The 25,648-nt window shown below is 36.7% G+C and overlaps 1 protein-coding gene across 3 annotated transcripts in view; it reads left to right on the forward strand.

Annotated features, from left to right (window-relative positions):
• The window catches only part of SLC16A7 (solute carrier family 16 member 7), a 168,286-nt gene that overhangs the window by 129,777 nt on the left and 12,861 nt on the right, over nt 1-25,648 (forward strand). The window lies entirely within an intron of this gene.

Here is a 25,648-nt window from a genome sequence, read left to right on the forward strand (position 1 = left end):
CTGAAAGTTTATTAACTTCTTAAGTGGGGAAACATCAAATAGGTGTCTTACCTAGATACTTGTCTGAGATTATTTTTCCAATTTGTCTCAACTTTCATGTTATAATTCATTTTTGTCAATGAAAAATTGCAAAATACTTTTTCACTTCGCATTATTAGTGGTGCCATTAAGTTGGGTGAAAGTTATGCCCTCTATATGCTGTCACTGGATACTCAACACATTCTTTTTTTTTTTTTAATTTATTATTATTATATTTTAAGCTCTAGGGTACATGTGCATAACGTGCAGGTTTGTTACATATGTATACTTGTGCCATGTTGCTGTGCTGCACCCATCAACTCGTCAGCACCCATCAACTCGTCATTTACATCAGGTATAACTCCCCATGCAATCCCTCCCTGCTTCCCCCTCCCCATAATAGGTCCCGGTGTGTGATGTTCCCCTTCCCGAGTCCAAGTGATCTCATTGTTCAGTTCCCACCTATGAGTGAGAACATGCAGTGTTTGGTTTTCTGTTCTTGTGATAGTTTGCTAAGAATGATGGTTTCCAGCTGCATCCATGTCCCTACAAAGGACACAGACTCATCCTTTTTTATGGCTGCATAGTATTCCATGGTGTATATGTGCCACATTTTCTTAATCCAGTCTGTCACTGATGGACATTTGGGTTGATTCCAAGTCTTTGCTATTGTGAATAGTGCCGCAATAAACATACGTGTGCATGTGTCTTTATAGCAGCATGATTTATAATCCTTTGGGTATATACCCAGTAATGGGATGGCTGGGTCATATGGTACATCTAGTTCTAGATCCTTGAGGAATCGCCATACTATTTTCCATAATGGTTGAACTAGTTTAGAATCCCACCAACAGTGTAAAAGTGTTCCTATTTCTCCACATCCTCTCCAGCACCTGTTGTTTCCTGACTTTTTAATGATCACCATTCTAACTGGTGTGAGATGGTATCTCATTGTGGTTTTGATTTGCATTTCTCTGATGGCCAGTGTTCTTATTAACCATATTTATGTATGGTTTGTATAACTGAATTAATAATTATGCATTTTTCCTTTTAGTCATTTATTCTTCATATTAAGGTTACTGTTAAAGCCTACACAATTTACACAATTTCACAGAATCCATAAATGTCAAAGGAATCTATTGGTATTATAACTCATTATGCGGATTACCATGCTGCCCAGGTGGGCATTGTCTTTGCCTTTCCCATCATCTCTTTTTGACTTCATACTTCATGTAAATCTTCTGGGACAAAAGTGAAAAGTAGCATGTCTCTCTCTTTCTGTTTCCCTGCCCCCCTCTCTCTATTCTCTCTTTATTAAATGCCTTCTTCTAATTCCAAAATCATTATTTTTTGACATTTTCATTCCTATCATTTGGTTATAATTTTATAGCTTTTAATCCTTTCATTGCACCTGTGTGCAATATAGCCTTTTATGGTTCATCTTTCTCTACAAGAAGCCCAACACTTCCCCCCACCGCCACCCCTTAATTCTGGTATAAGTTGCATAGATAGATGCTTTTGTGGTTCTTAAAAAGATTATATAGCAACGGGATGGATCCTCATCATGTAAACAGGATAGTTTCATTAATTTTTGGCTTAAAATAGGTCTTTGTTTGTCACTTAAAATTGACCTATCAAAAGTAGGCATCTGAATGTGGAATGACGAGTTCAGGAAAATCTAAACACAGTATTCAATAGCACAGTGTGACTTGCTGACAATTTAGCTGACCCTATACCTAAAAAATGCTATCCAGTCATGTGCCTTTGTGGAAAAGTTATAAGAAAGTTTAGGAAAGGATTCATTCTTTCAAATAATTAAAACTTAATGAGCATCTCTTATTCTTCTATTGAGTGGTCTGCAAACTTTCACATTTTCAAAAAGATTGTTCTGTGTCTACAAAGAGGTCAGTTATGGCCATATCACTTGTGGAAATCTAGATTTGAAATTTCAGGACTGAGGTTCTTCCCAAAAATTAGTTCAGGATCTACCAGGAATTATTGGAGCCTTAGCTTGCTGGTGTCCACATCAGTTATTGCTAACATATTTCCTCACTGTTTGCAGGGTTCTTTAGGATCCCCAGTACAAAAGGAAAAAGAAACAAAACACCTCTGACTCATATTTAGGCACCTCTCTGTTAGCACTGTCTACTAAAAATAACTTAATTTTCTACTCCCATCCATATGGATAGTCTTATGTCCACTCTAAAAGAGTAGGCTTCCTAAAATTAAAAAACAAAACAAACAAACAAACAAAAAATAGACAACACACCTCCTAAAATGATGACCTACTGGAATTTCCAAAATGCTACCTATTTCTTATGTTATTATATTAATATAACTGTGGGATATATGTTAGCATATGATTATTAAGGTTATTGTTATATAGTATAGTTGCAGCTGAGTACAAATATTGGTAAAGCAATAATTAATAATAATAATAATGCTATGTAATGAACAAAGGAAGTCACCAAAAGACATTGGGATTGACTTAGCTAAGGAGGACAAGGTAGGTGACCATATGACAGAGGACATTTTATCTGAGTGTCTACGCAGAGTTCATGTATTTTTATTTTTATTTTCCTAGTTTATTTTGAGAGTCATTCAGATTCCAAATGGCATTTGTATGCTCAGAAACTCTTTCTTGAAATACTTGCTTTTCAGAATGGAATGATTCAGTACTATTCTCCTCCACTGAAATATTACTTTGTTATTAGATTTAAGAAAGTTTCATGCTTTTTGAGAGACTTACTCTCAAGTCTCTTCATCACTTGTGATTATATATAGCAGTGTTTATCCCAAGACCCATCAAGATCTTTGCACTACTGAGTCGATGGGAAACAAAATGGGGGAGGTTGTCACTCTACAAAATAAATGATCATGAAAATCTAAAGCATACATGTTTATTAAATTTCTGCCAAGACAGGTCCTCAAGGTGTTTATGCCAAGTATCTTTTTTTGGCCTGGTATAATTCCTTTTACCTAATAAATATAGTTAATATTGTATACTGCTAATAAAATTGAATGTAAGATATTCAAGCTTAAATATGTATATATATTTTAACTTTATTCAAATGTATGTTCCAAATTTGTGAATCAAATAAGAAACTGCCCATAAGACCTTTTCAGAAAATCATGAGTTAAGTGGTAGAAAGTAGTGACATTTACATTTGTATGGCAGTGTAAAGTTTATAGCATCCTTTAACATGTATTACCTCATTTGAATTTTAATCCATTTATGAGTTTGTGAAGGATATGATCATCATTTTCCAAATTATAGAACTGAAGTACAAAAAGGTTAAATGGTGAAAGATCACAGGACTAGTTCCTAGGAAAGCAAGCTTGGTAACCCCAAGCTCAGTGCTTTGAAGTGTTTGATAGTAGAATAAGAATCCCAGATAGCCCTCCCATTAACTTTTCCCTGTATGTCTTCAATTAATCGAGTTCACTGGCTAAGAACTTTGAATTTAAAATAAAAAAAACCAAATTCCAGTCTTCGTTATTTTCTAGCCATGTGATTCTTATTCAAGTGGTGTAAACTCTCTGAGCCTGACTTCTGTCTCTGCAACATGGTTGTAGTGCAGCTTCTGGCTCTTCCACATAGAGCTCAGGTGGCCCACACCAAGGAAAAATGCTCTGAAAATGACTGAATGCTTTTTGAAAACATAAATATTGTGTCATGCCATCATGGTATTTTGTAATGAGGATTTAACCCAGAGGTAAAAGATACAGGGTCAAACCTTAACTCTACCACTAGAAGCTGTGTGACTCCAGACAAGTCCTTGAACCTATGTGAGAATTTGTTTTGTTCACTGTGAAATAAGGATTTTTGAGTGATATTTAAATCATTTAAATAGTGATATTTATCAATGACAAATTGTTGTGAGTGGTTGAATGGGATAAACAAAAGTGTGAAGGTCTTTGTTCAATGAAAAGGATCTATGCAAATATATATATATCCATATATATATATATATATCCAAATATATATATATTTCCATATATATGGAGAAAAGCATTATTTGCATGTAGTATACTTAAAAATGCTATAGTTTTGGCTGGGCGCAGTAGCTCACGCCTGTAATCCCAGCACTTTGGGAGGCCGAAGTGGGCGGATCACCTGAAGTCAGAGTTCGAGACCAGCCTGACCAACATGGGGAAACCCCATCTCTACTAAAAAAACCCCACAAAATTAGTCCAGCATGGTGGCACATGCCTGTGAAATCCCAGCTACTTGGAAAGCTGAGGCAGAAGAATCAGTTTAACCTGGGAGGTGGAGGTTGCAGTGAGCCGAGATCATGCCATTGCACTCCAGCCTGGGTGACAAGAGCAAAACTCCGTCTCAAGGGAAAAAAAAATGCTATAGTTTTAGTACTATGTCAGAAAACATAATGGCTCCTGAATCTTTTTGGCTTCTAAAGGAAATATGCCAAAGTAGGTATATGAGAGGGTGCTGTGCCCAGAAAGATCATATGTGATTGAAGCCTAATTTGTGACTTGTAACTCACTCATCTTCACACTTTTGTCTTTCTCAGGGAATTTCAAACTCCTTTCTTCCTGTATTACTTAAATATCTCAAACACCCAGTGTTCTTAATTTTTTTTACCACTTTCTGAGGGACTTCATAAGAGTTGAACTGACATTCCATATGGACTCCTCCTTTCATGCGTAGTTCTTCACCCCACTCATTTATTAAATTGACAGCTTTTCTGAGCTAGATATAGCTAGAGGCCTCCTTATCCTCTCCCTGCCAACACTAATTTTGCAAAAGAGAAGGTGTTATATGAAGGGCTGATTGCTATGAGTTGACAGACAAGATCACTTTTAAATATCTTTGTAGAAAGAGTGTGTAATTCATTCTCATTGATATGTGGGGGTAAAAAAAAATCCCTGAGGTTGCCAACACACCCAAAAGGGCTCTTGGGAGGTGAGCAAACACATTCAAGTGGTAACTTTACACTCTCAATGTGCAACTCAACAAATGTGAGTTGTCTTAGTACACACTGGATCTGCTGACTGTAGAGGGAATCAACAGGAAGATTTGGGTTAGGGTCATGGGGTCCTTAGGGGTGTCGCTTCACTAGCCCAAAACCTCTGTGCCCAAGTTTTGTTCAAACCTGCTGGGCTTGTTCAGCCTACTTGGCCCAGCAGGTTGTGCTCAGCTTGTGGGATCTGCCCAGATCCCATACCTGCCAAGGGTGAGCAAGGTGCAAAGCGGCAAGGGGTGTGTGAGTGAGCAGTGAGCATGGGGGTCCAGCCACAGCACACAGCCAGGCGTGCCGGCTGCAGCAGGTGGGCAGTTCATGGTGCTGGCACAGGTATTGGCTTTATGTGAGGCTGTTGGCTGGACCGGGCATACCACAAGCAGCTTTTGCTGTGGGCACTGGGGAATACAGTGGTACCTGGAAGCTTGTCAATGCCAAGAGCCACAGAGCCCCAAAGAGGGTGTCACAGCCCTGGCTCAGGGAGCCCAGACCTAGGGGCTTCCCAAAGGGCCACAGCTCCTCTCTCCTTCTCATCACCTGCGACATGGCGAGACGGGGGTGTTTCAGCCCTGGTTGTGTTACAACTGTTTCAGTCCCACCATTCAGCAGGTCCCAAGTTCCCATCACACCTCCAGGAAGAATGAGGTACATGGACAACTGGAGAGTAAGCAAGGCAGAGAGGAGCTTCATTGAGCAACATAATAGCTCTTAGGAGACCCACAGTGGATGACAGCTTCTTTCCACAGGCAGGTTGTCCTGACTAGTTGAGGAGACCCAAAGTGGGTAGCTCCTTCCTGCAGCTAGTAATCCTGACGTCTGTGTGAGTCTGGCAGAGTCTGGGGTTTTTAAGGGTTCAGAAGGAAGTGCATGCTGATTGGTATGTAGGCAGCCATGGGTGGGCCAGGAAAAAGCTCCATAAGTTCTCACTTTGGGCTGCAGATTCTACCCAGAACTGACTGTCTGGCCCCAGGCCTTAGGCTGTCTCTGAATTAAAGGTGGGGTTTCACTGAGGATCCAGCCCCTTTCTGCCCAGGAATCTGTCTGCCTGCCACCATCAACATGCCCTCCATGGCACTCAGGTTATTTGTGCCAAGGGTCACCTGCAGGCTCACACCAAGCTGCCCTCAGCTCCCCTGCCCCAGCCTCCCTCCCAGAGCTCATCGATGCCCAAAGTTTCAGAGGGAGTCCAGGAAGGATTGGCATGTCAACACTACCCCAAGAGGTGCACATGGCCAGGTCGCAACAGCACCCAGGCTTGGCTTCAACTTTGACCTGAAATCTAGGCAGCCACCAGGAGCAGGGATAGGCCAGGGAGCAGGAGCAGGCACTTCTGAGCCTATGGGGCAGGGGAGCTTCCTGGGCCCCAGAGAGTGCAGGGATGTCCAGGTCCGGAGGCGTTATTGGGCAGTGGCAGCAGCAGCTACACCTGCACTGGGGAGTGTGGGGCTCCAATCCCTTTAACTTGGTGGGGGGCAGGGCTGCCACCTGTTCCTGGTCCCTGCCAGCTTTACACAGCGTGGGGCCCTGGCCACACCTCCCCTACTGCAGCCCCTGTCTTCGTAGAGGCCACTCCAGGCAGTCTCTGCTGCCATTAGGACCAAAAATAGTAAAATTCCTTTGAGATTATAGTTGAATGGATTTGAGGACTTTGATGATTTACATCATTGGCATTCTCTATTTTATTTGTAACTAGATATTATTCAGATGTTAAATTCAAAATATATATAAAAATAACACATTAAAAGAGTAGTTTCATTGGGTCTATAGCTATATTTTTTAAAATCTCACCCATTGCTATAAATTCATGCATTTATGCATTACTCTCTAGTTTCTTAACATTCAGCTTGACATTTCCTTTTCTATGACACCAATAAAGCCCAATGCATTTTCTGTATAACTAAATCATCTTGAAAAGAGTTTAAAACATGATACAAAAAATGAAATTGAAATTGTCTTTTATAGCTTATGAATAAATTTTGAACACTCCCTTTGTGCTTTGTGATTTAGGTGGTGAACGGCTAAGGTATAAATAGTACACCACTACTGGGTTTCTAAAAAGTCACTTTGATTTGAGATATATTTAACTTCTACCTCGAAGACACAGTTTTTATATTGGAAGAAAATGTTTTTTGCTTCTAGGAAACTTCAGTATTATTCTCATCACAAGCTTAACATGCTGTATCTTTCCCAAAGTTGGTGTATTTCATTGAATCATTTTAATGTGCTCTGGCTGAAGAATATCAATATCACTCTTCAGATGAAAGGTGGTTCCAGTAATGCCTGATGTCTCAGCATGATTTGTAATACAAATGATGGGGAGCCTGTGGCTTAATGGCCACTAATTTATTTTGAATTTATGATGCATTGCGGCCATTAGTAGTAAGCTGCTTTACATCAGTTCATGGCGAATAAGAGTTCTGTTTGTGGTAGGTTTTATTTCTTGATGTCAGATGAGAAAATATGACTATTTCAAAAGGAAAACAAAGCCCGTCCTAAAGTGGAATCAGGTCAGAAGTTTACCAGTTCTATCTAGCAATATATCATGCACTTCACTGTGCCTTATCATAGGTAACTGTGGGGGTATTTTTAAATGAAAAACTGTAGCCTTACTGCTTTTGCATTATATTAAAACATAAATTTAATATGCAGTTTCCACTGGGGTTTTTTGAACACTTTATTAATATATATTTATCATGAAATTTTGCAGAGTAAGTAATATATTATAAATTTTATGTTATGAATATCGCCATGTATTTAAAAACACACCAACATTAGAATAAAATTAACTTTTCAAATGGCCCGTATCAGATATAAATTCTCTATGACTTTGGTATGATAAGAAAAAAGGAGAAGAAGAATGCATCATTCACCCTTTAAAGAGATCACCATCTACTTGAGGTAACAAGATTTTGGTAGAAACATTATTTTAATGCATGGTTTTAATAAGAACTCAGGGTTATAGCTGGTGAGACACCATAAAACTGTGAGAGATTTATTCTCATATCTGAGAGTAGAGGTATCAGTGGTTGGAAATATGAGAGCAAGCCTCCAGGGACAGAATCATGGACATGGCTGAGTTTGAGCTGGATCTTAAAGAAGAGCAAAATATTAGCAGAAGCAGCATGCACACAAAGCACAGTGGAGGCAAAATAAGAATTGCTGGAGAGTGGGTGTTAAACCAAATGATTTATCTGGGAGAAGAGATTTCATAAATATGAAATAATAGAAAATAGGGAGGGCTTGAGTGGAATGCACACCAAAAACTAACAAAAACAAGGTTTTTCTAAAACTAATTTTAAATACCATATCCAAATTACTAACTCCAGCAGCCACTAAGGTCCATTGTAGGGTGAGTTCTTGTTGTGAACTCATTTTCACTTTGGTCAGGCATCACTCCAAGGTTGGATTGGTTCAGGATGCTACACTTGGTGACTTTCTCCACTATCAGCTGCTGCAGATGCTGTATTTCCCACCACTGCAGTTAAATCATTCCTTCTAAACAACAGACTGGGCAGATGTCAGTTTAGAACCCTATCAAAATAACTTGACCACAGATGACCAGCCTCATTAGAGCTCAACTGCCTAATTCTGCCTGGACATTAAGACCTCTTCTTAATTATTTAGTTCTTCATCTCTTTCTAGCCTTTGTTACCAAGCAAGTCCTGATCATCTGTCCTCCTCATATGTAACTTCCTCCACATGCTGACCAATGATTCTCTCATGATTTCTAGACTTGCATTAGCATGCCTTCTAAACCCTTCCACTGAGCCCTCTGGAACTGCTTTTCCAAGACATTTCCGGTCATCTGTTCTCTACACACTCAGCCCCTTTCACTGAACAATTCCTCTGTCTGCTTGTCCTAAGCAAGTCCTGAGGTCTTCTCTGACTCTACTTCCAATATGCATATTGGAGATTGCATATTGTTCCACAGCTTTTCAACAGCGAGTCACAGACACCGGCTCTCAAGACTCAGATAGCATCTGTGCTTCTGCTGTGAGGCACAATTGCAGATGGGGAAGGGATCTGCAAATGAGGCACAAAGGACATTTAGGGTCAGCATCAAACGGGATGTACCACTCAACTAATCCTCTCCATGAGGTTATCTTCTTTGAGAGAATTTTGGCACACACCTAAAAGCCTAGATAATAACAATAAAGAGGCTACTCATTGTCCTATGAAATCATTGATGAATTAAAATTGAAGATTTATAATAAGTTAAAAATGCCCGTGTTTGGGTTGATTGCATTGTTGAGAAAGAGGAATTTCAGAGCAGTTTATTAGAATTCTAAGAAGTGATTTTTGCTTAGTAATGGACCTTTTAAAATAATCGAATCTCTAAAACCTCTTTCCTCTTGAAACATCATTAAATAATTTTACTTTAAACTGTGTCCTCTTAGGCATTTGATTGCTAACACAATGTTTATACTCCTTAACTCCTTTGGCTGGGATAAAAAGGGAGCTGACTTCGTGAGTAACTAGGTAAATTGATAGGACTTTTTGTAGATTTTCTAATGTTTAATACCATTGCTTTTATTTGAAAAGACTGGACTTTTGGGGGGATGACTGGGACTCCCTATCTTTAGATTGTACTGACTCTAGCTTATCCCTGTTACAAAATTTTCCCTAGCTCTGAACCAGTGTTCCTGGCCCTAGAAGCACAGTTACATTAACTGATACTTGGGGTATGGTCCTGTTTTTATCCTGTCAACTGTTATACCAACCCAACAAATAGAATAGTTCCTTACTTCTCCAATGGTTTAGCATGTCAGCTTGTGCCTGTAGGTCACCGGTCTAAACTAGAGTACACCACACAAAGAGCTTTTGGATTGCAGATACTGATAAATGCTTTGCCTCTACAGTATGAGATAATGATCCATTCTCCTATTTTATTTCATTATTTGGTTGTTTATAAGATTTATATTAAATTATATCCTTAAAGATCTCTAGACTATGAATTCTCATGGTGCTTTATCACAGAGATGTTGTACTTATAAAAAATGTGTCCACGTCAACTCCACGGCAGATGTCTGGTCTAAACTATTTCGCCCAGGACGTCTGCCACATTGGATTTGGGTGGTTTTGGTTTTGATTTGGAGAATTGCTTTAGCAGTCTATGTCACACCATAACAAGAATGAAGTCTTTCTGCCAAGGAATAATTTTATCCATAAAATATGCAACTATACTATAAGATTTCCAAGATAGAATACCTCCTAACAAAAACGTAATTTTTCGAAGCTTATGAGTGAATGATTGTGAAATGCAAGTACAAATCTGAACTTGTTTCCATATCAAACTGAGGGCTGGGCTGCTATTTCTCATGGACCAATAACAAGATGCAGATGAACTGGGGAGGAAAAAAGTTTTTATTTTCTGCAACCAGTTACAGGACAAGGCCTGGAAATTATCCCCAGACCAAGTCAAAATTACAAAGTTTTCCAGAGCTTATATACCTTCCAAGCTATATGTCTATGTGTAAGCGTGCATTTATTATTTGTCCCTGTGGCTTATTAAAAGTAGAGTGACCTACACATTTCTCACAATTACCCTGTTGGATTTTTTAAAAATCTTACTTACCAGCTCCAAATTCTGACATAGACCAAGCCTCTGTCCTTGTTTCCAAAATATAAACCGTGTTTTTGCATTCATCCTACCCTTTGCTGGTATTTCAACATTTTGCTTGTCACTAATTTTGACTCTTGATCTTAACTAGAGCATTGTTGGCCAGGAATACTATTGACCCGCAGATGAGCTTTGCCTCAGAGAAAGAAAATGCTAATGACTGCTCATAGGTGAAAGACTATGAGCACAGAGCTTAGCTCTCAGGAAATTTAACACTTAGGTACAAAGGAATCTCTTAAGGATATTGACTGTTATTAAGAGTAGATTTTTGTTTCCTATCCTCAAAGATTCTTAATGCAGGAGGTACCAAAGTCCCCTTCACACCTTGGAGCACTTTGAGAAACCTTACCCAGTGTGTTTGTAAATGTGGTACCAGGAGGAACAAACTTTTCACAGCTGTACTGGACAGATGCCAGAACTTTCACCTTCTTTGCTCTTAGTTCTGGTTAGTCTTAGGAATAATGGGCTTCCTAGGGTTTCTTGTAGATGCTTATTAAAAATACGGCAAAAAATCCCGAGATACAGTGAAGCGTTCTGCTTCTTTCGTTCAGAAGGAAATGAAAAGAAAGTTATCGTAGGGATAGCATGCTAATACAGTCACCATTTTCAGTTACCACCATCCTTTTCATTCAGTTTTAGAGTTCTTTTAAGAAGCAAGAAAACATCGATTTGAATCTGAAGAAAATTCACGGGAGTCTCTGAAGCCAGCCAGTAGCTAAAAGCAATAACTTTATGCTATCGGTTAGTTGATTTACAGCTTATTTTAGGACAGAGAGGAAAGGAGTGTGTCTTCAGTGCTCACTTTGTTGCCTGCCAGTCCTCCTGTTGTGGTAGAAGTCATCTTAGTTACTGGTGGTGAATCCATCTGGGTCTGCAGCAACCTCAATTCTTACCTCCCCAGAAGAAATAATTTGACTGAGGGACATAAAGCAGAAAAAGAGACTGAGGCAAGTTTCAGAGCAGGAGCGGATGTTTATTAAAAAGTTTTAGAGTAGGAAAGAAAGGAAAGAACACTTAAAAGAGACCCTAGCGGGTAACTTGGGGTGTTTAACTGTGATTCTACGTCTTTATAGGCTGGCATCTTGCAGCCCTTTCCCATGATTCTTCCCTTCAGGTGGGCTGCTCACATGCACAGTGCCCTCCTTACCCTTGGGAAGTGAGCATGAGCAGTGTGTTTAGGAAATTGTACACGTGCCCATCTGAGGCTTTCTTCCTTTTTCTGGTGGAATGCCCCTGGAAAGTCATACTCCAACATTTTGTCTCTTAAAGCTCATGCCCAGGAAGTTGCTTCTCCCTGGTTGCATTCCATTAACACTTTAATGTTAACAGCTCTGGATCATCAGGAGATTGTCTCTCCCTGGTGGCCTAGGTGGGGTTGCTGAAGTATCATTTTTAAAGAGGCAGTGTGATAATTGTCAAACCACCACCTAATATTCCTAGTGGATGTGGGAGAAAAGCCTGCTCTTGCCCTCCTCATGCCTAACAACCTGTAACACTTCACAGTGTCCCTAAATGTCAACCTAGGAGGAAAGTGAGAAATCACAATGGAGGTGGGAAACTCGAGTGTTCTGCAGTTTAAAGAGAAATTAAAGGCAAGGAAAAATATCCTAATGAAAGTTGATGAAAATGTATAGAGAGGTTTGAAACAATCAAGCATCTGTAGATAATGGTCCTGATCTAAAAGATAAACCCAAAGAAGGGAAACACTTTTAGCAAAATGAATATCTCTAGAGATCTCTTGGGCTCAGCTGAAAGTAAAGATGGGGAATTAATGATATTCTTGGGCTACATCTTTATCAGTCAATATCTTTTTAAGATTCTCTTCCCTTCAGCATGTTTTTCCTCTCTGTATAAATCCATGCACAGTTACTTTTCTTCATAATAGTTTAGTTTTGTTTTGTTACTAGAGCTATATTATTGGAAGTTTAAGAAAGGATCTTCCCACCCACAAGAAACTGCATGTGTCTGTAAATTGTCAAAAAAAGTAGATGATTCAGTGCACAGAAATTATTCTGACAAAGAAGAAACCACTCTTTCAGAACTTAATATGTATAATGCTAGGCTGCAGAAGAAGCAATGCTTGAGGTACCAGAGGGAAAATGCATATGAATACCAGTTACTCAAGGGACTCATCATGCTGTTTCACTGATAATTAGCCATACTGTAAAAAGAGAAATTGAGGATGCTGGCATTAAAGAAAGAGGCTAAAATAATTACTGAGGAGTCAGAACAAAAGGCAAACTTTGTAAATTATTTACCTATAAATCAAAACATCATTTTTCTACATTAATATCTTTGGACTTAATAAAATACTTGTAAAAGTTGTATTTACAAAAGATCATTTAAATGCCTTTGCATTTAAAATTCATTCTGATAATTTGCCATCTCTAAATTAGAGAAAAGGATACAACATCATAATCTTACATGACATGCTTTGCATTTTTAGCATTTATATAAATCCTTTAAAATATAAACTCCTTAAAGGCAGGCATCATAACTCTCTTGTTGATCATAATCCCTACACATAGCCCGAAAGATATTCAGTAAATATGTGGTGAGTGAAGGAATGAACAAATGTTTTCACTTGTATTGTTGTAAAAATTACCTAAATCAATTTTCAAGTAAATTAAGACTTTAACAAATTTTTATTAAACAAATTAAATATATTTAGAAGCTACTACATCGAAATATTACATTTAAATGTGTACAATTGTTACAGAAATTTTCTCATTACATATCAATTTCTAATTTTGAAAATGAGGAATTTTTATGCTGAACTTACAATAATCTTAAGGACATAGGATTTGCAATTAAAAAGACTTAGATTCAAAGCCTGGCTCTGTAATTTGTTCAGTCACAAGAACTTAACTTTTCCAAGCTTCCATTTCCAAATCTGTAGAATATGAGTTCAACTATTTAACTTACAGCCTTACTGAGAGAAAATGAAATAATGAATGAAAGTCACTTAGTGGAGTACTTGTAATTCAATAACAATCACTGTTAAAAGTTCTTGTTAGAATGTTTTCCATATGAGAAACAGAAAAAAAATTCAGTTTAAACAAAATGCACATATATTATCTTGTGTAAGATTATTGATAGGAACTGGAGGCAGGGAAATTCTGAGCAGAAGAGTGCAGGTCCCCTGGTGAGTACCCCACCCTCAAGCCTGGAACAGCAACCCCAAGTGAGAACCTACATTCCTTTTTTCCCACTGAATGTTGCCTTTTCCAAAATCACCCATAACCCCCGCCCACCACCGGCACCCCCATCCTGTATGCATAAAAACCATACGCTCCACTGGCAGAGAAGAGGAGAAGCAACTGGACATCGGAGACTATGGTTGGACATCAGAGAGAAGCAGCTTGACTTCAGAGTGACGACTTGACAGTGTTGCTTCAGAGAAGAGTCCAGAGGGGAAGGCTGGATTCTGGGGGAAGCTTATCTTCCAGCTCCATTCCCTTTGCAGCTCCCCTTCCTGCTGAAAGCCACTTTCGTCGGCAATAAAATCCTCCATATTCACCAACCCTCAATTCATTTGTGCGACCTGATTTTTCCTGGATGCCAAACAAGAGCTCGGGTGCAGATGCTAAAGACTATCACACTGACCCTCTGATAGTGATGTCTATCAATGAAATCAGCAATACAAGAGCCAAAGCAAATTTTATTTTGGGACATGAATTAAACAATGTATATGACTCAGTTTATTTTGAGGCATCAGTGACATGAGCACCTGAAAATGCTAGAAAGGTCTTGTTTGTCTTGTTATACAATCAGAAAAGAGTTTTAATGTACAATTTTTTTATTTGGTACCCGCCTGGTAGTTAAAGTCTAAAGAAAACTTAGAAAGTGAGTTGAGAAGATGGCTTCACATTTAATGTTAAGCTGAGCAAAAGTAGACTCTGCGTTAATGTTAACTCCCTCATGAACATCTTTAATAGTACCCCAGTTTGGTTCAAGCCATGTTAACGTTCCAAATAGGTTGTCTTCTCATGCATCTGAACCTAGCAGAAAATTATTTTATCTTTTCCTTCAAAGAATATTGACAGAGTAACAGCAAAATAATTGAGAAATTTATGGATGAGGATGTCCTTGCAATATGATCCCTACCCCCTCAAAATCAGAAAGGCAATATTTAGTGTGTTTTGTTGTTGTTGTCTGTATGTATGTGTTTGTTTTTGCTTTTGTGACAGGATCTCACTCTGTCACTCAGGCTGTAGTGCAGTGATGACCATAGCTTGCTGCATAGCTCAAACTCTTGGGCTCAGGGAATCCTCCTGCCTCAGCCTAACAGGTAGCTGGAACTACAGGTGTGTACCCCTATGCCTGGCTAATTATTTAATTTTAGTAGTGACAGTGTCTCACCGTATTGCCTAGGCTAGTCTCTAAATCCTGGGGTCAAGAGAGCCTCCTGCCTCAGGCTCCCAAAGAGCTGGAATTACAAGTGTAAGCCAGTGCACCTGGCCTAGTGTGTTCTAGAACAAATGACATTTTACTACCAAGAACTGCACATGCATACATATGTGTGTATACATCTAATGATATAGTAATATGAAAGAAAGGCATTAAAATTAAGTTACTATTTAAGCAGAAATTTTTACAATTATTAGACTATTATAATAAAGTTATTGTGTTGTACATTTCAATAAATAAATCATTAAATAACTCTAAACAACAGTGAAATTGTTATTTAATATGAAATTCAAAATATGTTGTACAGAAAATAGTATAATGTATTGTTTCAAATTAAAAAATTATAAACGATTTTTCTAATCAATTGTTTTTAACTCTTTTCTAATAAATGAACATTTGATTGTATCATTCTGCTTCCTGATCCCCACCATATATCTAGAAATTGTGATCTTAACTTCTTCTTTCAGGCCAAATGGAGGGAAATAATCCAGGAAGAGGAGCACATAGGAGACACCATAAGTAAAAGGGTGCAAAGTGTCTAGCTCACACTGTTTAAAGCAGACAATACTGTCAAACAGGTTGAATCAATTTGTAGACCCTAACCAATTATATGAGCAGTTCTTTCTCTCTAGGCCTAGACTAGGTAATGGGTAGGGTAGGGTTGTATAACCGGAAGCTGTGTAAACAGAGGCAACCTTGGTGTAGGAAGAAAAAGTGGATCTTATCTGTTTAATAATTGCAAAACTCTTTCCCATATATTATTTCACTTGATCCTCCAACATGGATCCTACAACAATTTGTGAAGTAGTCTAGATACCATTAATCGTAAAAACAGAATCATAGGCCAGGCGCTGTGGCTCACACCTGTAATTCCAACACTTTAGGAGGCCAAGGCGGGCAGATCACCTGAAGTTAGGAGTTTGAGACCAGCCTGGCCAATATGGTGAAACCCCATCTCTACTAAAAATACAAAAATTAGCTGGGCATAGTGGTGGGCGCCTGTAATCCCAGCTACTCGGGAGGCTGAGACAGGAGAATCGCAAGGGTTAATCCAGGGATTGGTAGAAGTGGAGAGGCATCAGTCAAAGGATACCAAATTTTAGCTAGAAAGGATAGGATTTTAGCTACAAATCTATTATTAGAAGTTAAATTTTATCAAAACTTATGCACAGAAACACATTACAGGGCACCATTCACAGTGCAGAAAAATGTAAACAAACATAAGGACACAGTGTAAAATCAAACTGTCTGAAATTAACTGTAATACATACTGTGCTACTGTAATAATTTTGTAGCCATCTCCTGTTGCTACTGTGCTGGGCTAAAGTGTTGTGTGATGCTTAAAACACTTATAAGTGTGACACTTATCTCTATGTGGGCAGTTCTTTCCTCCAGTAAATTATCACAATAAAAAAATGGACTCTCAGAGTTCTTACATATTTTGTATCAAGTTTAGTGTAATACCATAAACCTTGAATAACACCATGGGACCCATAGGAAATTGAATTGCTTGATATGGACCATAGACTGAAGTTGGCTACTGTAGTTGTCTCTCATTTCAAGATAATTGAATACAGCAAAACTACTACTGTAAGAAAATAAAAGGAAATTTATGAAACTTTTGTGGCAGGCTCTGCCAACAGGTGTGAAAACTTCATAGTTTTTGCAAACTTTTTATCTTGTATTGAAAATGCAGCTTTTATGTAGGTTTGGGATTGCTATAAGACATACCTGTAAATCGGCACTTTAATATGATTTGAAAACAAGCAAATGACAACTTAAGGTACGAGCTAAATGAAATATCTAAATCCAGAGTATTCAATACCAGCAAACTATAGTTTAATAATTTTAACAAGAGATTTGTCTTTAAAAAATGTCAAGCTAACAGGAGAAACAGCTTCTGCTGACCAAGAAGCAGCAGATGACTTCCAAGAGACCACTGAAAAAATCATTGAGAAGAAAGGATATCTGCCTTAACAGGTTTTTAATGCAGACAAAAGTGTACTAGTCTGGGGAAAAAAATGCCACAAAGGACATTTATTAGTGAGGAAGAGAAATTAGCATTGAGAATTTAAGGTAGTAAGGGACAGGCTAACTGTACTGTTTTAAGAAAATGCAATTTATGATCAGGACTGTCCTTATCTATAAAGCTGATAACCCCTGAGTTTTGAAGGGGCAAGATCAACACCAGCTGCTAGTCTTTTGGCTGTACAACAAGAAGTCCTGGACAGTGAGAACCCTTTTTCTATATTGGTTTCATTGATGCTTTGTCCCTGAATTCAGGAAGTACCTTGCCAGTAAGGGCTGCCATACTGGCATTTTTTTTATATATTGGATAATGACCTTGACCACCCCAAACACCATGAGCTCAATGCCAAAGGTGTCAAGGTGGTCTACTTGCCCCCAAACACAGAGTATCTCATTCAGCCTCTAGATAAGGAGGTCATAGCACTTTTAAGGCTCATTACACATGGTACTCTATGGAAAAAAATTGTCAACGCTGTGGAAGAGAACCTTTGTATAGAGAGTATCATGGATGTCTGGAAGAATTACACCCTTGAAGATGCCGTTATTGTTATAGGAAAAGCCATGAAAGTCACCAAGCTTGAAGCAATACATTTCTGCTAGAGAAAAAATGTTTTGCAAGACTTCACAAGATTTATGATACAGCCAATCAGAGAAATCATGAAAGAGGTTGTGGATATGGCAGAAAAGGTGGGAAGGTAAAGGGCTTCAAGATACAGATCTTGGAGAAATTCAAGAGCTAATAAAAACCACACCAGAGTAATTAGTAGAAGATGACTTGATGGAGATGAGTGTTTCCGAACTAGCACCAGACAATGAGGTAGAAGGCATAGAAGAAACAGGACAATTGGGAAAAGATTCCCTATTTAACAAATGGTGTTGGGAAAACTGACTAGCCATATGCAGAAAACTGAAACTGTACCTCTTCTTTACACCTTATACAAAAATTAACTCAAGGTGTATTAAAGACTTATGACTTAAAACCATAAAAACTCTAGAAGAAAACCTGGACAATACCATTCAGGACATAGGCATGGGCAAAGACTTTATGACTAAAATACCAAGAGCAATGGAAACAAAAGCTAAAATTGACAAATGGGATCTAATTAAACTAAGGAGCTTCCACACAGCAAAAGAAACTATCATCAGTGACCAGGCCACCTACAGAATGGGAGAAAATTTTTGTAATCTATCCATCTGACAAAGGACTAATATCCAGAATCTACAAAGAATGTAAACAAATTTACAAGAAAACTCCATCAAAAAGTAGGCAAAGGATATGAACAGACACTTCTCAAAAGAAGATGTTTATGCAGCCAACGAACATTTAAAAAAGCTCATTATCACTGGTCATCTGAGAAATGCAAATCAAAACCGCAATGAGATACCATCTCACACCAGTTAGAATGGCGATCATTAAAAAGTCAGGAAACAACAGATGCTGGCGAGGATGTGGAGAAATAGGCTGCTTTTACACTGTTGATGGGAGTGTAAATTAGTTCAACTATTGTGGAAGATGGTGTGGCGATTCCTCAAGGATCTAGAACTGGAAATACAATTTGACCCAGCGATCCCATTACTGGATATATACCCAAAGGATTGTAAATCATTCTACTCTAAAGACACATGCACTTGTATGTTTACTGCAGCACTATTCACAATAGCAAAGACTTGCACCCAGCCCAAATGCCCATCAGTGATAGACTGGATAAAGAAAATGTGGCACATATACACCATGGAATACTATGCAACTGTAAAAAAAGGATGAGTTCATGTCCTTTGCAGGAACATGGATGAAGCTGGAAACCATCATTCTCAGCAAACTAACACAGGAACAGAAAACCAAACACCACATGTTCTCACTCATAAGTGGGAGTTGAACAATGAGAACACATGGACACAGGGAGGGAAACATCACACACTGGGGCCTGTCGGGAGTTAGGGGGCTAGGGGAGGGACAGCATTAGGCGAAATACCTAATGTAGGTGACGGGTTGATAGGTGCAGCAAACCACCATGGCACGTGTTTACCTATGTAACAAACCTGTACGTTCTGCACATGTATCCCATAACTTAAAGTATAATCATAATAATAATAATAACAATAATAATAAAAAGAAGATAAAGCAATGCCAGAAAGCAAATTGACATTAGATAATCTGACAGAGGGTTCTGATTATTCAAGACTGCTTTTGATGTTTTTTTAATGACTTGTGCTCTTCTGTGATACAAGCACTGAAACTAAAGCAAATAGTGGAAGAAGATTAGTACTATATAGAAACATTTTTAGAGAAACGAAAGTGCAAAAATGTCAGACAGAAATTTCTGTGTAGTTTCACAAAGTTACACTGTGTGCCTGCCTTTCCTGCCTCCCCTTCCACCCCCTCTACCTCTTCCATCTCTGGCACCCCTGAGTCAGCCAGGCCAACTTCTCTTCCTCCTCCTCCTCAGCCTACTTAATATGAAGACAATGAGGATTAAGACCTTTATGATAACCCACTTCCACTCAATTAATAGTAAATATACTTTCTCTTCCTTATGATTTTCTTAATAGCATTTTCTTTTGGCTAGCTTCAGTTATTATAAGAATACAGTATATAATACATTTACAAAATGTATGTTTATCTATCATTTATGTTATCAGTAAGGCTTTCAGAGTCAAAAGAAGGCTATTAGTTTTTTAGCTATTTTAGCTATTAGTTATTTTTTGTTAATTGATAAATAAATATTACATATAATTGACTCCTGAACAACACAGGGTCCAACACAGGGGTTAGGGGGACCAATCCTCCATGCATTCCAAACTGCATACACAGAGTGTGCTGTTCAAGGGTCAAACGTATGTAATTTTTGTCAATTAACAAAAAATTAGGAAAAACTATACCATGCTTTTATCGTACACTTAAAAATTTGTTGAGAGTAGATGTCATGTTAAGTGTTCTTACCACAATCAAATAAATTTTTCAAAAATATTTTAGAAAACTTATGAATAATTATTAGATTTTCACTTATTAAAGGATATTCTATATTTTCCAGCAGATATTGTACTGTCTTATATGCTACTTCCTCTACAAGGGAAGATGGGAATAATTTAAATTTAAATGTTAAAACTTTATTTTGAATGAAACTAGCACGAGGTATCCTAAAAAAGGGGAGTAGAATCTCTACTACGGATAGCATAATTATTATAGGGTATTAATTCAATCATAATAATTCATAATGTAAATAGAATAAAATGATAATATTGATGTAAAAAATAAAGCAAGGAGAAACAAGAAAATAGACCCAGTAGAATGTGAATGGAGTCACTAATGATTACCAGTTTATATGTACCTAATATGTATTTGAGAAGAATATGTAAACCACTGTCTCATATGATTGGCATTTCTATAAATTTAACAAATTTCTTAACTATGATAATTATTCATTGTTGCTACAGTACCACATGTACATCTCTGTGCCACTTTGTTTTAGGATAAGTCTGTAATTCACAGTGAACTGGTTCTTGGGCATCAATTTATGACAAATTTATTTTCATTTGTCAGATAGCTTTAGGATAACATTATTTTAATGCACGTATGTATTGTTTCATCTCCAAGTCTCATTGCCATTTTTAAGAGCTGTGAGCTGTATTATATAATTTGATATGGAAAATATTTTGGGTCAGTCATTAGTTTTTTTCATGAATCTTCTGTATGGACTTTTTTTTCTACTTAAGGAAAAACATGTACATTCTGAAACTGGACATATATTAATCTACTACTACATATACTAATCTAATCTGATGGCTACTGAGTATTTTAATAATAAACATGTAACTTGGAACTTTTATCCTTCAGAATTATGAAAGTAAGCAATTTAGGGTAGAGTGTAAAGAGGTATCTAGCATAGTAGTTAAGCTAAAATCAATCCATCTTTCTATCTGCCTATCTACATAGCTGCACATTTATCTCTCTGTTGAAGTCTGTTCTTTATATATCATTGGAAACATTTGAGGGTCATTAAAATAGGACCCCATTTTCTTGTTCACTGAATAAGATTTACTTCATCTTTATGGGCATTTTTCTTAAAACCTCTTGACAATAGTTAGGGATACAAATAAACATGATAAGTTATATCCTTGAAATTCGTATTTTATCGGTTATTTGCCAGATACTTTTAATTTTATCATTTGCCTTTAGAATACAGTTTTTTATTTATGTCCCAATGTTTCTTTACAGATTGGTGAACCATGAAAAACAATATTTATACTTCAAGAAAAGTAACAGTTTTATTAATGAATGTAAATAGACATCTTTCTTGTGATTTATGTTATTAAGGCACAATAGTAAATATTTTATAAAATATTTGTAGGCTATATTTGAGATAAATTCAGGGGAAAATATTTTATTTCAGAATGCTCTGATGCTGTGCCTCTGAGAGACAGAACAATGCAATGGTGTGTTTAGGATAACTTATACAATATTAAAGGCTATCTTTTCTGTAAAATTATTTTTGGTAAGTTCATATAAACAATCTTTTTTCTTCCTTAAATTGCACTAGTAACTAATATTAGCATGACATTTTAAACCTAGCAATTACGTTTTTCTAATGAGATTTATGTGTGGATCAAAAATAGATGGCCTCTGATCTTCATGGCCATAGAGAAAATAAATGTGTTTCTTGTGAACACCCTGGAATTTTCCCAGTTTTGTGGATCACATTAATTTAAAAATCTGTCATAGATCTTAGTGTCTGAGAAATACACAGAAACTATACCCCATTATTACAAGAACAAAACAATTCAAACTTGGCCCTGTGAAACTAAAGTAAATCTAAATTTGAGACTTTTATGTAGAGTGCAGACAAAAAGCATTGGCATTTCCAGGAGTAAATCTAGATTTTGTTGCCTCTAAAGATTATACCATTTGGGAGAAACTGTTTGAGAAAAAGAAAATATGAATATGTCTTACCTTTCAAATTTTATTAAGCCTATGACCATGTGAACACATCTCTAGGTCTTCCCAGGTCCTTGGAAGTGACCTATGAAAGTGCAGCGCTCTGGAGATTAAGCTGCATTTCATAGTAAACCCACAATTGCATATACAGTAATCTCTTCTTATCTGTGGGAGATATGTTCCAAGACCTTCAGTGGTGGCCTGAAATCACAGATAGTACTCAACACTAGATGCCCTTAAAATAGGCACAAGAAGAGATTAACAACAATTCATATAAAAGAACAATCATATACTTAAATAAAAGATATGTGAATGTGGTCTCCTATTCTCAAAATATCTAACTGTAGTATACTTGCCTTTTTTCTTCTTGCAATCTGTTAACCTGATAACCAAGAGGGCTGCTAAGTAACTAATGGGTAGGTAATCTATACAGCATGAATACACAGGGCAAAGGAAAGATTCACATCATATCCCAAACAGGTTGAAGCAGGACAACACGAGATTTTATCATGCTACTGCACAATTTAAAACTTATGAATTATTTATTTCTGCAATTTCCATTTAACATTTTTGGACCTTTGTTGACCACAGGTAACTGAAACACTGAAAGTGAAACCTTGGGTAAGAGGGACTACTGTAATAAAAAGACTTGAAGCCAGGAGCAGATTGGTGAATGGTTTCATTGTTGTTAGTGAAATATATTGTAACATTGTGCATGGATTCATCTGTTAAATATTAAACCAAGTATATTTTTTAAACAACTAGTCTTCAAATACTTTAAATATTAAAAAAATTCACATATGTCTTGACAATATGATATTTAATTGAAGAAGTTACTGCAAAATGTACTTGTGTTTACAGGTAGAATATTTGAAAACTTTTTGATCTCCACATCCTTTAGGATTCAGTGAAGCTTTACTCAATCAGAATCATTCCTAGGAACATGGAACTATTTGTTGTTAAATACTTGGTCGATAAGATTTAGCTTTCTTTTTTCGTCTTCCGTTTTAGAGGCATTTATGTTCTCTCAAAGTCTGATGGTTAGGTTTCTAACTTTTCCAATATTTGGATTGGTAAATGTACTACTTAAGGTACATAAATGCTTTATTATTGGTAATGGCACATATAAAATCTCAATGCATTTATATAACTCTCTAGTAATTGGTTATACAAAGACTATAGAAAATAGTGATTTACCATAGACTCCCTTTTACACCTGAATCTATTTGTTCAACTCTTTTATTACTGTTGCGTTGTATGGCTCATATAAATTTTATTTAATTTTTCTTTCTAACTAATCACAATGATACCAAATTGTAGTATATAGTCTTATTTGTAGCATAGATTGCTCTCTGAAAATATGTACCATGAGTACATGTGTAAATCAATGAACATCAACTTAAACAGTAGCTATTTCATGTGAACCACATACAATCTTGGCAAGAAACAGAAGAATGCCTGAGGCCCAGGCATAATTCCTTGGAAATGACAATGCCAAAATGCCCAAGGAAACACTTGGCAGGGCTACTCATTTGTTTTCACATATTTATCTATTTGATCCCTTGGTTTCAAGCTTCCAAACAGAAATTCAGAGCATTTTCCTGTTATCTGGGCGTCATCCCATATTTACTAAAAGAGCAGTCCTAAACATGGTCATTTTATGGGAGAAATAAGTAGCACATGGTGTTTATGCAATGTTATATATGATTTTACTCATTATGCCCATTGTATTAAGGGGATTCCATCTTTCTTTGGGCCCGTATCAGGCTACCACCCTATAGAATGAATGGCATACTTAAGCTCTGGCTGAATTGTTCTCTAATATAATCTGACTCAAGGAGAACAAATGGAGTGGGTCTTTGTCATCCTCCTGTGTCATATGAATTTTCTCTGTTTCTGGAGTCAAAATTGTTCTGTTTTTCACCTGCTATTTGAGAAATTTTTTACAATTTTCATATCATAAGCCAGAATAAAATGGGATGAGTAAGGAGCCTTTCTTTTTATACACTCTCTTGAAACTCTTCATGAAAAGTTTTCTTATTAAATTGTTTCATTTTAGCTTGAATATCCAAATGGAATGTGTTAAGATAAATTCATAATTACATTTCTTTTATTATACTATTTATATAGTTATGACACATTGTGAATTGAATGAAAGGTCTTATAAAATTCTGAAAAGCTGTGCTGTTGCTTTATTTATATCTCTAAAATTATCTCTAAAATTTATCTCTCTAAAATTATCCACTGACTGCAAATTGTCCATAAGGAACATATTCAGTGTAAAACAATCATTCCCAGAACTAAAAAAGGTCTAAAAATTTCTTTTGAATTTTCTTTCTACTACAAATTTTTACATAAGAACAGAAACAGTAACTTCTTTCTAAAACAACAATGGAATCTCAATATCAAAATTAGTCAGGCTAGTACAGCCTAGCTGCTCGGGAGGCTGAGCTGGGAGGATCACATGAGGTCCAGAGTTTGAGACTGCAGTGCACTATAATAGTGCCTAAGAATAGCCACTGTACTTCAAGCTGGGCATCATAATGAGACTTCATCTTTCTCAAACAAAAAAAAAAAAAAAAAAAAAAATCTGATGCTCAATATCAATCATTTAAAAATAAATGAATGATCATGGGATAGAAAAATGATAAATTCTGTATTTAGTCTATATTTGAACTTATATTTTTGTTACATCTCTGCAAATTATTTTCATGGGTTTAAGTATTTCAATTCATTTTATTTTTATTTGCAAAACCATTGCACATATATCTGATTTTTAAAAATTTTTCTGGGATCATAAGACACTACATGGTTAAAATATTCTATAGATTCCAACCAAAGTAAGATAATTACTAAATAAAATGTAAACATTTGACTCGAAATGTGTCTTTTAATGAAATCAATAGCCATACTGTGTATCTATAGATGAATATTTTTTATTGCTAGCTAAGCAGATACAGGTTTTTGTCTCCATTGTATTTCTTTCTTGGTTTTTAATTGAGGTACAGGCTGAGTAACTTGTTCACATAATAAAGTAGATGACAGTGGAAAGTATTTTATTTTCAGTGTTAGTCAATTATTTGAACTTGCCAAAAATCACATAATGATTTATTATCAAATGTTATTTGTAATGATCTGTGGGCTGACAATTCATTTGAATTGTCCTCAATATTGTGAAAAGCAGAAAATTGGAAACCATCTGATTAACAAAAAGATTATTTCTAGTCAATAAACTTAGCATTTCTGAGAAGTCTATCAAAAACATTTACCAAAACTTAAGAAATGAAAATAACTATACTACCCTTTTATCATTTAGAGGCAAAAAATCGAAAAATTGGAATACAGGTATACTTCTATTTATTGCATTTCACTTCATTGCACTTAGCAAATACGGCATTAATTACAAATTAAAGGTTTGTGGCAACCTTGCCTTCAGAAACTCTGTTGGCACTATTTTTCCTGACAGCATGTGCTGACTTTGTGTCTTGTGTCACGTTTTGGTAATTCTCACAGTATTTCAAAGTCTTATTATTATTATATCTGTTATGGTTATCTTTGATGTTGCTATTGTAATTGTTTTTGGGTGCCATGAACTGTGCCCATATAAGAGGGTAAGTTTAATGTTGTGTGTGTTCTCACTGCTCCATAGACCAGCTG

The sequence above is a fragment of the Theropithecus gelada genome, chromosome 11, assembly GCF_003255815.1.
Source record: "Theropithecus gelada isolate Dixy chromosome 11, Tgel_1.0, whole genome shotgun sequence".
Taxonomy (NCBI): Eukaryota; Metazoa; Chordata; class Mammalia; order Primates; family Cercopithecidae; genus Theropithecus; species Theropithecus gelada.